Genomic DNA, 14649 nt, shown 5'->3' with positions numbered 1-14649 from the left:
GGGTCATCGGGGCGCGCGGTGCGGAGCTGGCGAGCCCGGGGCGGCGGGGGTGCGGGAGCTCGCCGGACACCCGGTCGCCCGCGGCCGAGTCGCGGAGGCGCTCGCTGCAGTGGCCGCATCTCCGAGGTAAGCGTCCGCAGAGCTCGGTCGGGGGCGCTGGACGCAGGACCACCCACTCCGCCCGGGCCCGCCGCGCCTGCCACCTGCGGCCGCCACGCCCCCTCCTGGCTGCGGCCCCCTGCGTCCCTGCGCCCCCATCCCAGGCCCTGGGCTGCCCGGCGGTCGGTGCTGCGCGCTGAGGCCCCCGGGGGCTGCGTCGGGGGCGTGGGTCCGGGGGCGCGAGGGGCGCGAGCGGGGGCGACCGCGCCGCCAGGGACAGGTGGTTGGTGCGTGGGCCCCGGATGAGGCGCTGAGGCCTGTCTGGGCGGCAGCGCTTCACGCGACGAAGCTGCGCACCCCCCCCCCCGCCCCCCTCTGCCGGCAGCCCCTTTCCCCGTCTCCGCCGCCGCTGCCGCCTCCCCACGTCCCGCTACGCGGACGCCCGGGCCTGGGGTGGTCGCCGCCGGCAAGACCGAAGGGAATTAGGGCTTAGAGGGTGTGTAATGAAGCCAGTGCCCTGCAGCCCCAATTCCGGGAGACCCGGGGCCACGCAGAGAGCCCAGAGTGAGCGTGGTCCCTTGACAAAGACCGCGCCGCCCCCTCGGGGTCCTAGGCCCCTCTCTGGTCATATTTGCTTCACCATTATCATGCCAGGTGACAGTGTCTGCCGCTCACTGTGCGACTCCAGCAGCCTCCACGGAGGGTGACACATTCACTTATCGCCTGTGAGCACAGAACCTGGCAGTCAGGATGAAGAGATCCGCTGCCAGTAGGTTTGCTCACACACCTCTGGGGAGCAGTGCCCCACCTGTGCAGCAGGACCAGAGAAACCCTTTATTCTGCGGTTTCAGTTACACAAATGCAGCCTTGAAATGAGCTGGGGAGAAAATCCATTCCTGCCACTCTGCTCATGACTATTTCGACAGGCGTTTGGTGTCTCTGAAGATGAGACACCGTTTAGGGTAAGCTGACAGTGTGGCCATCTATCTGCGTATTTAGTGGTTAATTTACCTGGCATTTTTTGGATACCGGCAGGGTCTCGGCAGGGTCTCGGGGACGCTGGATAAAGGACCCAGCTCCCATGTCCCACTCTGCAGGCCTGTGCTGACTCCCCATGGTCAGCCTCTCAGGGAGGACCCAATGGAGGTGGGGGGGGGGGGGCGGGGGGAGCTCTGCACAATCCAGGGCAGCCCCGCACTCCTAGGAGGTGATTGGTAAAGGCCAACCTGGATCCTGAGTGCCCTTGGGACCACAGAGGCTTGGAGTGATGGGGAGAGAGCTTGGAACAAGCAGGAAATGGGGGTGGGGCAGCGAGACAGCGGCTTGACTGATGCCTTAATTAAGCTGGATTCTGTGACCCTGTCTCTGGTACCAGCCACTCTTCCCATCACATGGTCCAAATTACAGGGCTCCTCGAGGGTTCTGGGGGAAGGGGTGCTGGTGAATTTGTCTGCAAATTGCCTGCGGTAGGAGGGTATGTGCATTCTCCTGGCGGAAGGGTCTGCCGCTTTCCTGATTTCCAGAGGGTTCCATGAGTGAGAAAGGTACTATAACTTAAGTGCTACATTAGAAAATCCCTCTCCGTGAGTACGGAAGGATGAAGTGATGGAGATCATGGGAAGCTCTCTTGGCTGTATTCTTATCTTCCTGGTGCTGTTTGGCTCCTCTTCCCGAATCCTTTGAAGTCTCAGTAAATAACTGTTGTAAAAGTGTATACAAGGTTAGAAATACTCATGGTGGAAAATGTGTAAATCACAGGAGAATTTAAAGAAAATTAAATCCCTCATCACTGCTTGAGGATGCAGAGAAGGCTTTTAGCAGCCAGACGGTCCTCAGGGCCGCAGAGTGCTCCAGGCAGGAGAGACTGAGAATGAAAAGCTTCCTCTGGGAGAGGCTGCGCTGCCTGGAAGCCAGGCCTATTTATAGCTGGTGATGTTGCTGGTGAGGCAGGAGGAGCATGTCTGGGGATCTTGGGACCACAAGGCAAGGGCCCTGCTGCACCTTGAAGTGTCAGGTCCTCTCTGGGCTCAGCGTGGCTCCAGCTGGAGGGCGGTGGGGGCGGGGCGGTGTACCCCTGAGCCCACAGACCCTGGACCTGGCAGACACTTGCCTGTGTGTAAGCAGCAGCCTTACCTCAAGGGGGTGGGGGGATGGAGCGCACCTGCAGCTGGGGCTCAGACGTGGTCTCCAGCCTTTCTGGGTGAGGACAGAGCCCTGGTGTCTGCCCTCAGCAGTGCGTCTTCAGGGGGACCCTTTGCAGCAGCGGAGAGTGCGGGGTGCGGGGTTGGCCCTGCTGGGGCCTCGGGTGAGGGTGCGGCCCTGTGTGAGCCCCAGGAGCGGCCTGTGGGGGGGGGGGCTGCTCCTCCCTCCTCCCCACCTCTCATCTGATGTGGGGTGTCAGTCTGCTTCCAAGCTCCTTATTCCCTGGAACTGTGCAATAGCACAGGACGGCCGTCAGCCGGGAGGTGTAATTTAGCGTTCAAACACAGGACCTTCTTGGTGAAGAGTCTAAAGTCTTGCATAGAGTGTAAGGCAGTGACAGTTTTCTGCCTTCCCCGCCTTCGCCCCCAGCCCTCGCTTCTCTCAGCAGGGGGACCTGCCAGCCGGTCCTGGGAGGAGCACGTTCACACCGACTTTTTCTTGTTTTTAATGAGGTTTGTGGTGAGGAATGATGGATTCTTACCTTTGCTCAAGCCTAGATGTTAAAACCACCTGGAGCCTTTTCCACTCCTCCTGCTGCCTCTGTGGTGGGGCGCACCCATGTGTCTCCAGCGTATGTCCCTGTGTGTCCCCACGTGTCCCTAGCATGTCCCCAGGGTGCCTGTGTCTCTGGTTCTCTTGGCATAAGTGCAGTGCCCCCGCGTGGGCTCCGTGTGACCTCCGGCCCTGAGCCACGTTTCCCCAGATCTCTCCCTGTCACACCTGTGTGACTGCATGTCTGCTGAGCACCTGCCAGGTGGGAAGCCCCACTGCACTGGGGACAATACCCAGCAGCCGGTGCCCCCGGGTGACCTCGTGCAGTCCCCACATGCCCCGCTGTCTCACCTGCACAGGAGGGCGGGGGGGGGGGGGAGGGGCGCCAGGTGGGCAGGGTGTGGGGCGTGCGGTGCAGGTGTGGGTCTGGGCCCAGAACCGACGTTAAGTCAGGTTAAGTCAGGTGCTCCTCGAGTGTGCCTGCGGCCCTGCGTCACAAGCTGTCTGTAGAAAGCCCACCCACACCCTCCTTCTCCATCCAGGTGTACGCACTTCGTGCACTCACTGACCCTCGACCCTGCTCCCGTCATTTAATACCGTAGGACAGACTGTCCCCAAACCAGGGCTTTAAGATAGTGACCCCATTTGCTTTTTGCTCATGACTCTGCCACCCAGCAGGGCTTGGCACGGACAGTGGTCCCCACCCCCTGACCTCAGCTAGGGGTTTGCTGGCCAGACAGGACCACCCAAGGCTGCCCTGCTTAGTTGAGTCTGGGTTGAGTGGCTGGCACGAGGCTCCCCTGTCTCTGTGTGGGGTCTCTCCAGAACGTTTGCCTGTCCCCTGAGGGAACAGGGGAGCCTGGTTCTTTGTCATTTGGCTGTGTCCCATGGTCCGGCCAGCTGGAAGGGCCCCTGGCTTGAGGGGCAGGAGCTGGTGGGTGGGAGACGCCTAGGGTCTCCCTAGGGTGGCCCCCTTCTCGGTGCTTCGGAGGACCAGTTGTGGCAGCCCCTGGGGCCCCTGGCCCTGTGCCCCTTGGCCTTTGACGGCCCCTGGCCTGCTCCCTCAGGACTCGCTGCACCCTTTCCCTGGCAGCAGGTCGCACGTCTGTGGGTGGACGGCCCCCTCGGCCGCGCGGCCCGCTGCACCCTGGTTCTGATTCCTGCTGCTTGGTCAGTTGTCCCCCGTGTCCTCGGGGTCTGAGGCTCCATTCTCCTGACACCCTGCAGGCCCTGCCCCACTGGGCCTTCCACCCTGGCAGGGGCCCCTGCCTGCTTCTGTGGACTTGCTGCCTTTTTCTCATTGAGTTGTAGGGTCCTTTGCAGGTTCTGGAGACAAGCCCATATTTGTATCTTCTCCTACCCCGTGGCTTCCCTTTTCTCTCCATCGGTGATAATTTTTGATGAACAGAAGTTCTTGATTTCAGCCTGGTGCCATCCTAGAATTGTTTCCTTTAAGGGCAGTGATTTTTGAGGCTTGTGCAGTGGATCTTTCTCTATCCCCAGGACGTCAGATACCCTCAGCCCTCACCTTCGTGAGGATTTTGCCTTTCCTACTTCAGTCCTCGGAGCGCCTGAAGGGTGGTGTCGATGCCCCGTCTCCCCTGCGTCTGCCATTTACTGAAAATATGCTCCTCCCTTTTTTCCGCAGGGCCACCTTGTCACACACGTGTGCACATGTGTTTGGGCTCTGGCGTCCCTCCCATTGTTGATTCTGTCCCATTGGTGCTGTCTTTGCTTCCAGACCTTTCTCTCGAGTCTCCATGCCCGTGGAGCAAATCTTGTCCTTTTAAAATCACTGTGTATTCACAGCCCTTCTCCCACGTATGTCAGCTCAGTGCACCTGGATACTAGACACAAAAGTTGTCGGGAGTTTTTATCTAGATTAAGTTAAGACTGGTTGAATTTAGGGACAGCTGACATCTTTCTGTATGTAGATTCCAACCCATGTTCATAACGTCATCACTTAGGCCTTTCGTTTCCTTCAGTGGCCGAGTTTTCTGTGTTGACTGTGCGTCCTCTGTGAGCGGTGTTCCTAGGAACTTGTATTTCTTCATATTTTAAATGTTGCATTTCTAAATGCTTTTTACTGTGCGTCTTTGCTGTTATGCAGAAATGAAATGGCCTTTTGTGTGTTGACCACGTATCCAGAAACACCACTAGACTCACTTATTGATGCTAATAATCGTCCTGGGATCCCTTTGGGTTTGGTGTGTGCACAACCCTAGAAACTGCAGATGATGAGTTTTTTTCCCTAACAATTTTTATATCTTCATTTCCTTTTCTTGCCTTACTGTACTGACATGGGGAATACAGTACTTGCCCAACTTAAAAACAAACGCTTTCAATATTTCAAGTGTGGTGGCATTTTTCAGTTTTTTTCAGGTGGCCCTTTTTCTCAGAATAAGGAGTTTCCTCTTTTTTCGATTTACTAAGAATTCGCATGATGCATAGATGCTGACTTCTGTCAGATGCTCTCCCTGCGTTTATGACGGTGGCATTAGTATGACGGGATTCTGTTGGTTAATGTTTTGTTTAGGATTGTGAAGGACAGTTTTTGTATCCATGGGCAGCTCCTCAGGTCTGCCTGCGGTGTGGAGTGACTCTGGCTCCCACCGAGGCCGGGACCTGGCTGCCTTGCCCCTGCAGCAGGGCTGTGTAGGACCCCCCCCCCCCCAATTGTCATTGGGTTCAGGACCGCCAGGCAAATCAGACCTCGCCTTGATACCTTCAGCTTGATGACACCTGCAAAGACCCTTTCTCCAAACTAGGTCACGTTCACAGTTCTGGGGGTTAGGATGTGGCCGTTCCTTTCTCGGGGCCACCTTTCAGCCCACTCCACTTGCCCTCAGGCTGCCTGCAGGCGCTGACAGAGACCCCTGGCCGTGCACTTGTGGGGCCAGGCGCTGGGTGACTGAGCGGCTAGAAGTTTCTACCTGTGTCCTCATCCAACCCGTAGGGCACCACCTGCCCGGGGACATCTGTCCGGGAGCCTCAAGTCTCCCTCCGGTTCATCCCACCAAGACCAGAGTGTAAAGTGTGGGAAACGCGGCACCCGCACCCTCAGGGCTTCAGTGTTTTCTGTGTCATGGCTGGGACTTGTGGGCAGAGCATCTTAGGACAGGTCTTAGAGAACCTGTGGCCCAGACGGTGAGCCACGGGCTAGTGTGGGCCTGGGTAGCCATCTCGGAGCCAGGGGGCCCCAGAGGGCCCAGGTGGGCTAAGCCCCCTTCTCTCCTGTCCCTGCTGGTAACCCGGGGCCACCCTCCCATGCCACTCTGCTCTCCTTGGTTCTGAGCCCTCTTTCGGGATTGGGGGTGTGCCGTGGTGCCCCTCATGCTGTGGTGTCCTCATGCCGAGGGTTCTTGCACAGAAATGGGGTCTCGGTCTGGACCCTGGGCCCCGGCGTCCCATCGGTGGGCCCAGCGATCATCCCAAGGGCTTCAGCACCTAGAGCTTTTGCTGGCCTGGGCCCAGGTGTCAAGATCCGGGAGACGTGGGAGTGAACAGCAGGGACACTGAGCAGGGGCTCAGGGAGAGCCAGAGTGGCTTCCAGAAGCTTCCCTCTGATGCGCCCGCCCCCAGGAGCCCTATCCCCCTACAGGGCCTGTGGTGTCCCTCAGGGGCCCAGAGCCTGGTTCTCAATCCCACTTGCAACACAGTGTGTCCCGTGCAGACTCCACTGCACCCAGAGGGGCTGGCACTGTGCCTTTAGCGGAAGAGGTTAAGGCAAGAACCCAGAACAAGATCCTGCCTTTCGTGGGCGGGCACTTCTGGGAGCCGAGGGGCTCGGCGGGGCGAGCAGCCCCCACACAGGCCTGCGCAAATAGGGAATTCTCCCTGCACGCAAATAGGGAATTCTCCAGGGAACGCTATAGGTTCCAAGGCTTCAGGACACTCCAGCCCTGTTATTTAGCAAAGAATATCTGCCTCTTCTGGGTTTGTGGCTGCAGGTTGTCCCCGAGGAGGACACTGGTTCCCCCTGTTTCAGGGGCCTGGACTCACACCGCACCCCAGCAGCACGGGGAGGCCAGCGCAGGACACCTGGGTGCCAGCTTGGCAGGACCTGGCTCCTTCAAGGACACCAACATGGAGTTTCAGGAGTCAGGACAGAGCCTGGGAGTGTGCTGGGGGACTTGGGGTCACACTGGTGGGCTCTCCCCCCTCTCAGAGCGGGGGCCCAGGGGCAGGTGGGCAGGAGGAGGGGCTGGCATTTCTCAGAGAGGGTCTCTGGGAGGCTGCTCACCTCCAGGCCAGAGGTTCCCAGGGAGATGGGGCCAGAGGAGGGGCTCATGCAGCCCCCAGGAAGAGTGACAGAAGCCAGCAGCATGTGGAGGACTGGGGGACGGGGGTCTGGGTGAGCTCTGGCTTCCCTGTGGCCTGTCCAGATTCCCAGACACATGTGTCCTGCCGGCCCCCACCTTACCCCACTCTGCACACCATCCCTGGTCTCCGATTCTAGTGTAAGTGCACTCTTCCACAGAGCCTGCGCACAGACACCTGGTCCTGCTCACAGACACCCCTGACTCTGTTCACAGACACACCTGGTCATGCTCACAGACACACCTGCTTCTGTTGCAGGACCATCACTAACAGGGAATTCCAGTGTTCCTGGTCAGCAATTCTGTGTGCTGATGTCCATGTGGCAGCTGACAGTGGTCTGTCGGGGTCTGTCCTGTGTCACCTTTTCTGTAAGTTTTGCCTTAGGCAGTCGAGGCTTAAGGAGGTTGTCTAAAAAAATTTCTTGCAGCTCCACACCGGGTCTCAGGTCTCGATTGAACGCTATTGTTACCAAGACAAAGCCTTCTGGCACCCTCTCCGCCCCGAGGGGCAGACCTCGGTGGGTCTGAAATACGAATTAATCCAGACTCTGTGTGCTATCCAGCACGAATAGCACCCTGACAGCCCCATGGGGGGAGCCTGGACGACAGCGTCCCCTCAGTTTGGCCTGTGTGCTCGCGTGGGGTGCAGGTGGAGGGCCCGGCCTGAGGGGGGCAGAGGGCGGCCTCCTGGCCCATGCATGCGCCTATTTTGGGGTTGCTGCGTGTTCAGAGTGAGGGACCATGTTTCCTGCAACATGATGCTGGTGTCTGGGTCTCAGGTTAGGAAGAAGCACCTTGGTGGGGCTCCCTGGGGCCTGTTGGCCACTGACCGGCTCCATTCTTGCCACACACCCTGTGGCCCCAGCCAGGACGTGGCCACGGCCCGGACATGGTGGGATTTGTCCGAGGCAGGAAGCGGGAATAACAGAGCTGAGCCTTCTCCACAGAACACAGTCCAGATGCTGCCCGCCGCCGGTCCAGCACGATTGTGGGGCGGGGGCATCCACGGGAGGTCCGGGTGAGGTTGGCAGGGCTCCGTGCGTGCGGACACATCCCAGAGACACCAGGGACAGGGGCTCCCCTGTGCTGGGTCTGCCCAGGGCCCACACTCTCCAGGCACGGGCAAGTGAGCGTGGGCATTTGGGGTCAGTGGCGGGGTCAGGATGGCCATGTGGCTGAGGCCTTCTCTGTGGGGGCCCTCTCCTGGCCTGAGGCCATGCAGGGCCTCCACGGTGGGCAGCCTGGTGTGTCTGGAATTGGGGAGTAGCTGACACTTGGCCCCTTGCTGGGTTGATATGGATGCTGGGTCTTAGCACACCTTTTGTCCTTTTAAGGTGACCTTCCCCAAATGCTCAGAAATGGTTTCAGTGACCTCAGTGGGTCTGTTTCATAGCCCATCCCCTGCCATAGCCACGATGGCAATTAGGGGTGCAGGTGGTGGGCAAGTTCCAGTTTCAATTCTTTTTCTCTTTCTCATAATTTCTTATGAATCCACAGGTTAGAACAAAGCTACTTAAAATGTAGGCTCCAGGAGCCATCTGCCACTCCCATTGTCAGATTCTGTTGGCTCAGCTCCAAAATTTGGCTGCAAGAGAATGTGTACCCATGTAAGAGCATCCTAGCAGATGGTCATTTTGATGGTTTCCCACATTATTCTGTAAAGTGAATGTATTGTGACCATCTGAGAAAGTGCCCACTGAGAAAGTGATTTTTTTCTTTCCTTTTTGTTTTTGAATGTCTATTACCTGAAACATCTATTCATGAAAATGACTTTATAGGGAAATTGTGACATCCCTTAAGGCAATCCCATCACATTATCTGTAGCGTAGCCACACTACAAGCAGAAGGATATATGTTGCCTAATAGAGTTTCTGATGTAGAGAAGATTGTATTAATATATCTCTATTTTCAGGATAATGTTCTTTCTTTCACTCATGACTATAATATAATGTTAGTCTTGAAAATAGGTATCCCCTTTCTTCATACAGATTATAGTATTTTTTAGGCTAAGTGTGTAGGCTTTCTATGCTGACTGGAGCTAAAGTGGTTTAATGTGTCTGTGTGTTTTTGTGTGTTTGGATGTGTAATTCATCTTTGAATTCTTGTTCTTGTTTGCCTGGATCATGTTAAATATGAATATACATCAGTGGGTACAGTTTAGTTGTAGACATAAACATTTTCTTTAAGTATTCTAAAGGTTCATTTTAATGCACTGTTTTCTTCCTTCTTTCAGAATTAATATGAAATCATAATATTCAATGCCATGAAGTTGAAATACATGCTATGATGAGCAAATTGTAATGAGGGAACAGACAGTGGTCAGCAAGGTTAGGAAAGGCTTTCTTGGGCAAAAGTGTTTTTCCTGATACCTGAACTAAGAGCAGTAAATAATTAAGCAAGGATACGGTAAGCAGAACCCAGAATTTGTAGCAAATGCTCAGCCACTATTTAGTCTTTGGAGCCTTTTCTGAATAACTGGAAAAGACAACGCGGAAATTTGAGCAGGGAATTACTTCATCTTATTTACATATTTAAGTAAACACTTTGATTGCTCAGAGATGAACAAAGGGTATCAAGAATGGATGCAGGGAGACCATTTAGAAAGTCATTATGTCTATCTGGGTGATAGAGGATAGAAATTAATCCAGAGAGTTGGAGAGGTTGAGGGGGAGAAATCATTGGTTTTTAGAAATATTTAGGAGATGAAGTTGATAAGACATGGTGATTGATGGGATAGAGGAAGTGAAGAAGCTGATATTAAGGGTGATTCTATTCTGAGTATAATCTCTCATCAGATTTGGGCATAGAGATCATAGATTTAATTTTCAGTGCATGGAGTTTGAGATACTTGTAAGACAGCTAAGTGTTGGATGTCAAATTAAAGGCTGAATGGAACTAGAGCACAGACAGAAATAGTCCAGACTGTGTAAGATTAATATATAAAGATTTGTGAGTGAGATCTCCTACAAAGATAATATAAACGGCTAAGAAAATGTTATAAAACTAGTTCAGTTTACACAGAAGAGAGATTATACTTGTTTTCATAGTTCCAGTGTAAATTAGTATCAGTAGGTATAAATTACATATAAATTAATCTCACATAAACATTAAAAAGATGTTTTAAACCTTCATGGCTCTAGGAGTAAGAAATTGGCTTTGGAGGTGGTAATTCCTCATTGACATCTGTGATAGATCAAAGCCTAGACAACTAGAAAGTTTTAGACATTGAAGAGTCTTTTTTAAACCTGAGTTGTAAAATCAAAAGACCTAAAATATTTCTACTTTATTGTTTGTAACTTGTTACAATGAACATGGGTTCTTTAATTATTTAAAAGAATACTATTGATGATTAAAGAACATGAAAATGAGTGGAAGATATGAGAAATTTTTAAATGATAATATGCCATCCATAGTTACAAAGCTAACATTACCATGCTTTAAAAAATCCCTATTTAAAACAGACATTTGATGTTTCCGTGAATCCTAAGGTTAGTCATTATACTTAGAGAAATGGAGAAATTATTCCATGTTGCACTTAAACTTTATGGAGCATTTTGCAGTATCATTCACTAGTTCCACATTTTATGTCTATCATAGTAATGGTCTTCCCACAAAGATATGGTTAAAAAAAATAGAGGAATGGGAATAAGTCTGTAGATAAGTTTTAAAAGCCACTGTAGGCATCACTTAACCCAACAAGTTGGGTATTTGGTTCTTCCCCTATGAATTACTCATGACCAGAGGAGTGCTGGATCATTTACTGCATTTCTTGCAAAATGCTGCCTGGGGAATCATTGCACATTTGTGACCAGAGGAGTAAATATGTGAGAGCCTTGGTTTTTTAAATGTTGTCTGCCTAGGCATAACTGTCTTATTGTCTAAAGAATGCTAGAGATAGAAAATGCAGAGGTTCTATTCAACTTCATACCTCCTCGGATATTTTGAATGTTATGACTACAGAATACCACATGACATTGTGAGCAGTAGAAAGACAACAATTATTGGCTTACACTCTAAAACACTTTAAAACTTGGTTCTTGTCAATCCATACTTTTAAACAGCTATTTTAAAATCTTGCTAATTTTTGGTATATCTTTAAACAGCTGTTTTAAAATCTTGGTTATTTTGGGGCCACCTGGGTGGCTCAGTAGGTTAAGCATCTAACTCTTGATTTGGGCTCAGGTCATGATCTCACAGTCGTGAGACTGAGCCCCATGCTGTGCTCAGCTCTGACAGCCTGGAGCCTGCATAGGATTCTCTCTATCCCTCCCTCTTCCCCTCTCTCAAAAGAAATACACATTAAAAAAGAAAAAAAAAATCTTGGTTATTTTCAAAGAGAAAGAATGAGCACAACTCATGAGAAATGGTGGGGCAGATAGTAGGGTGTCCTGTAACGTTTTCCAAATCTGCTTTCTTTTGTAGGATACAACATTTACTGAGAATGCTAATTGCAAACATGTGCTAGGGCAGTATTGTTCAATAAAATTGTAATGGGAAATGGAAATGTGAATCACATATGTAATTTAAACATTTTTATAGCCAGACTACTATACTGTATACACTATAAAATATTTCAATGTTGTATTTTAGCAAATATATAAAACTATTACTATGTCAACATCAAACCATTATAAAAATTAATGAGATATTTTACCTTTTTTTGTACTAGGACCTAAATACCTACTTTATATTTTAAACTTACAGAACATCTCAGTTCAGAGTAGTGACACATTTCAAGAGCTCAATAACTGTATATGACTGGTGGCTGTTAAATGACATGCAGAGAGTTCTAGGTTCTCAAACATGACCTATTCCTAACTTCTGATTATGCCAATAGATATGTGGAAGTTGAGAGACAAGAGTAAGGGACTTGGGTTTGAATTCTAAATTCTAACAATATACGAAAACCAAAAGGAGTGGTAGGTTAGTAGCTAAGAATGTAAAACCCATCATTAGTTACATATGAAATCAGTAAATGATTTTTTTGTGTGTGAATAAGACAGAGTGTAATGGTAGATAATAACTGACAAGTTTTTCAGTTTTGCAGGTAAATTCTAAGTTTGAAATATGAGTTATTCCTATTGATAGTGAAAGAAGCAAGCAGAACTCTTAATCACCCATGGTAGATGTGGGTCAGAATGGTATGTAGATCTAAGGGAAATTAGTTAGAAGTAAGAAGTCTCAAAAATTAGCCAAAAATATCCTTAGGAGTTTGGATCGCACCTTCATTTAATTATCTCCAGTTCCCAGGAGAAACTAGAGACAATTGGTCCACCTTTGAGAGCTTATTAAAAACTAATTCAGACGAGTTAAATGAGTCAGTTATAATATTGCCTGAGGATTCCAGAAGAAAAATAAAATTTAAAAAAATGTTGATTTTTCCTATCTTTTAGTTGTAAACACCACTCAAAATCACCTAATCTTTGTAAAAGAAAATTCTACATATCACAATAAGACTTCCCAGAAAAAACACGTATTTTGTTTGTTTGTTTGTTTTCCTGGTATATCTTATGTAAGTATTTTTTATGGCATTTCTTTGTCATCTTATGTTAGTGGTTCTGATTATTGTCTTCATGTCTATGATCAGCAGCAGGAAAAAGTCAAACCTTAAAATAAGGTCTTCCCAAATGTAGAGTTAAGATGTTAAGAATTAACACACATGTATTTTCTCAAGGAGATAATCTGGTAACTTCTCTCTTTGGAAATATGATTTAATGTTTCATGATACAGACAGAGAGTACAATCTTATTTGTAGCAAGTAATCTGTGAGTATATTTTATTTTCTGTCCTACTAAATTACCTCTAACAGCCAGACGTTCTGGAAGAACAGTTAGGTCTAATGAGTGATTCTTCAAAATTTCACCAAGAGAGAACACTGAATTTCTTTTCAGGGCTAAATAAAGCTTCAGTGTAACCAAGTATATCCTAGCATCACGAGATTTATGCAGTTACTTTTTAAATTAAGAATCTTATACCTAGAGGGGCACCTGGGTGGCTCAGTTGGTTAAGCATTGGACTTCAGCTCAGGTCATGATCTCACGGTCCATGAGTTCAAGCCCTGTGTAGGGCTGTGTGCTGACAGCTCAGAGCCTGGAGCCTCCTTTGGATTCTGTGTCTCCCTCTCTGTTCACTTCCCCTGTTTGCGCTGCGTGTCTCTCTCTCTCAAAAATAAATAAACATCAACAATTTTTTTAGAAAAGAATCTCATACATAAAGAAGCACAAGAATTATATACCATTCCTTTAACAATGTAGCTTCTAATATCTTTTGAATCTGTTTTAAATTCCATCAGTAGTGACCACCAATTTGTTCAGCTCTTTTAGATACTGTAGTGGATGTGTGAGGCTTTTTCTACATATGTGGCTTCTCTGGGCATAAACAAGTCTATTTGACATCTTCTTCAGAAGGTAATGTCTATCTGTAGCATATGAGCATTCTGTAAAAATAAATCTCACTGCAGTTTAATGAAATTGTTATACAATACTGTAAGTTTTCTGAACTATAATATGAAACATTTAAAGGGGTTTTCTTCTTCTTCCTTCTTTTTATAGTATACTAGAAATCTTATTTGGCCTGAGAAAATAGGACAACTAATATTTAGTAATCTTTTTAAAGTTAATCTCCTGTTAACATGTAACACCTTTCCTGGCCACTAGGGTCTTGGAACTCTTCTCTAGTTACTTCCCTCCATAACACTGCCCAACTTCAAGGACAAATTTCTAGATCATTGTCTGCATCTCACTATCTTTTATAATTGTTTGTTTTCCAGATCTTAAAACCCTTTATCTGAAACCATCTATCTTTCCAACCTCAGTGGCACGGCCACTGAGCCTAGCTGCCATCCCCCACCGCACCCCACCCTTACATCTCCACCTGCCTCCTCCATTCCCTACCTCCAGTGACCTAGAAATTGAGCTCCTTTAATGGGTCATTCTGTAGCAGGCTTTGTTTTCCTGTTTATGTGGCCTGGACACAGTCATCGCTCATTTCAATTGTGCTCGCTTAAGACTTTTTATTCTTTTGTTCCTCTTCACCTTTCACCACAGAAAACTTGCCATTGATAACAGGGATTGGTCCAAGAATTTTATGTGTCTCCTTGTCATCTCAGATGCTTAGGACTTCTACAGAAACATGACATAGCTATACTGATCAGGTCCATTAGGGTTATGAGTGTAGAATCTTCTGCCTTAACTGCATTCTCTCTCTCTCCCTCTTTTTGTTTTGTTTTGTTTAGGTTTTTTGTTTGTTTGTTTGTTTGTTTGTTTGTTGGCTTTTTTGGGTTTTTGGTTTTCCCAAGGCATTTCTTTGGGCAGACCTAGGGACAGGGAAGCTCTTTTGATGCTACTTTTTTTCTCTTTCAGGACTTGAAACAAGTGTGAAGAGGCTCTCTGGTGAGATCGTGGAGTTGAAGCAGCATCTGGAGCACTATGACAAGGTCCGGGAGCTGACCCAGATGCTGCAGGAGAGCCACGGGTACCTGCCCGGGGCAGGGGGGGAGGGCAGGGGGAAGCAGGGCCAGCCCCAGTGACAGCAGGGT

The 14649-nt window shown here is 49.5% G+C and overlaps 1 long non-coding RNA gene across 1 annotated transcript in view; it reads left to right on the top strand.

The window, feature by feature from the left end:
- Nucleotides 1-14649, top strand: part of LOC147571521 (uncharacterized) — a 29752-nt gene continuing 15103 nt past the window's right edge. Inside the window, exon 1 of the long non-coding RNA XR_015247332.1 lies at nucleotides 1-126. This is a non-coding gene — a long non-coding RNA (uncharacterized LOC147571521). The remainder of the gene's footprint in view (nucleotides 127-14649) is intronic.

The sequence above is a fragment of the Puma concolor genome, unplaced genomic scaffold (genome assembly GCF_028749965.1).
Source record: "Puma concolor isolate L17-30 unplaced genomic scaffold, mPumCon1.1.hap2 unalloc_scaffold_23, whole genome shotgun sequence".
NCBI lineage: Eukaryota > Metazoa > Chordata > Mammalia > Carnivora > Felidae > Puma > Puma concolor.
The sequence above is the reverse complement of the archived record's forward strand: the minus strand, read 5'-3'. Positions and strand labels throughout refer to the sequence as shown.